Source organism: Leopardus geoffroyi, chromosome X (genome assembly GCF_018350155.1).
Source record: "Leopardus geoffroyi isolate Oge1 chromosome X, O.geoffroyi_Oge1_pat1.0, whole genome shotgun sequence".
NCBI lineage: Eukaryota > Metazoa > Chordata > Mammalia > Carnivora > Felidae > Leopardus > Leopardus geoffroyi.
Window position 1 is genome coordinate 84,570,116 of NC_059343.1, and position 2,490 is coordinate 84,572,605.

General features: G+C 38.5%; 1 pseudogene; it reads left to right on the plus strand.

Annotated features, from left to right (window-relative positions):
- The first annotated feature begins 390 nt into the window (after window positions 1-390).
- Window positions 391-1,626, plus strand: LOC123594412 (annotated as a pseudogene).
- The last annotated feature ends 864 nt before the right edge of the window (window positions 1,627-2,490 follow it).

The following is a 2,490-nucleotide window of genomic DNA, read 5'->3' on the forward strand; positions in this document are numbered from 1 at the left end:
TATTGATTTTTTCTTCTTAATTTTTTTTTCCAACTTTAAACCCAAGTGCTTTGTTTTAAATAATAATGGAAAATGCAATGAATGGAACAATCATTAGAAATCCTGAAAATTCTATCATTCAAAGATAAGCACTGAAAAAAAAGCATTTTTTCCAGAAATTTTACTATGCCAGTGTACCGAGAGTTGAGTGTCTGACTCCTGGTCAGTTCAAGTCATGATCCCAGGGTTGTTGGATGGAGGCCCATGTCAGGCTCCATGAGAGTGTGAAGCCTGATTAAGATTCGCTCTCTCCCTCCCTCTGCCCCTCTCCCCCACTCTCTCCCTCTAAGACTAAAAAAAAAAAAAAGAAATTTTACTATGCATATGCCACCATATTTAAGAAGTGGTGAGATGGTGACACCCTTGAGCTGCACATCCCAGACACGGCAGCAGAGGGAAGCGAACGCCTACTGGTGGCCAGTTCTGGGTCCTGTGCCAGGGCCAGGAAAATGGAACCAGAATGTGCTACTGCTACTCATACCATAAAATACAACTGTACTGTGAACCACAGAAAAGCAGCAAATCTGAGAAGGAAAGTAACAAACCAAAGATACTGTCTTAGTTTTAATGGGCTGCCGTAATAAAGTATACAAACCTAGTGGCTTAAAACAACAAAAATTGAGTCTCTCACAGTTTAGGATGCTCCAAGTCTGAAATCAAGGAGTTAGTAGAGCCTTGTACATTGAGATACTAGACAGAATCCTTCCTTCTTTTTTCTTCCTCGCCTCTAGCAGTGACCATCAATTCTTCATGTTCCTTGCCGGCAGCAACATCACTCCTGTTTCTGCCTCTGTCATCACAGGTTCTCTCCACCTGTCCCACTCTTCAGTGGTATTTTCACCTTCTTAAAATGCCATCAGTCATATAGGATTAGGGCTGGCCCTAATAATCTCATCTTATCCTGATTGCAATTACAAAAACCATATTTCCAAATAAGATTCCATTCATAGATACCTGGGGTTGGAACCTCAATGTAATTTGGAGGGGACAATAGAACGAAATGACAGGTATAATTATTTTTTGTCGTCTAACTAGAAATAGAATATTACTTACATAATCCAGAGGATGGATTTCAAAAAGTAACAGGAAAACAATGCCTACACCTCTGAATCATCCCACTATCCTCACAGACAAGATGAAAGGCAATGTAACAAATTCTTCCCTATGATTGTTATTTGGGAATTGATCAAAATGATATTTTCAGTTGTTGTCATCAGCAATGTCCCCTTTCCACTGTTGCACCCTTTTAACCCTATGCTACAGGAAGGAATCAGACTACTCACATTAGATGCATCCTGGGTGAGTTTGGCATCCTGATGTTTCCCCACTGTCTTTGAACTTCGGAGCGTTTACTCTCATTCTGGGCCACAGTAATGCTTCTGGTCAATCATGAATGATGCAGAAGCACATAACTAGACCACTATGGCCATGCCTGCAGATATCAAGATAGCTTTTAAGACATAGTGGGAAGCTTTGAAGCTGCTAAATCAACATTGGGCAATAGATGAAGTTGAAGAGGAGCTCATAGCCAAAGATCTCCATTTCACTAGTATGTTCAGAAAGGAAATACAGACCTTTAATTTTTAAGACCAAAGAGACATTAGCTCTGTCACAAACTCATATTAGTACTTAACCTTGCAATTTCCATGTGATCTGTAGCCTTTCACAGTAAAAAGGAAGATGCGTGAGTTGGTGGGTGTGCAGCAAGGATGGTTCTTTTTGGAGCTGGAATCACTTTTTATGACTGAAACTAGAGGTAATATGAGGAATGTGTGCTGGGTGACTTACCTGGAAATAGATATTTTTGACACATTTTAAATTTAGCTTATAGTGACATTAGTAATGAAGATCAATGTAAGGGGGAAAACTGAAACTAGTGATAACATACAAAACTTAGCCAAACTTCAGTCTGTGGAAAAAGCATTACCAAGTATAACGAATTATTATGTGCAGTCAACTTGACCTCTAATCACGGTAAACCCTTTTCTTAGGATCCAAAAATCCTATATATTACCTTTAATATTTTGTTAGTGTGTTTATAACTTTCTTTACACAAATAATACATCTTCATTACCAAAAATGTAGGAACTATAGATGGGCAAAGTGAAGCCCCCTGTATTGTTCATTTTGAGGCTACAGAATGACATTCAGGGAAACTGTGTCAAAACTGTATTCAAATAAGCTGTTTTCAGAGTCAGTACTCAGAGAAAGAAGACCCTTAGCAAACCTTCTATATCTCTTAATACTACCCAGAAAATATCAGTCACCTGAGATCCTACTGGATTCTCAAGTGCCTTTGTGACAATCAAAGACCAGTGAAATAATGTGAAATCTTGATCTGGATCTCAGAATATTTCAAATTAATTGGCAAATCTGTGTATATAGCCACTAGGTTTAATAAAAGACCTAATTTATGGAGAAGAGAGAGTTTACATATCTATGTAAGAAGGC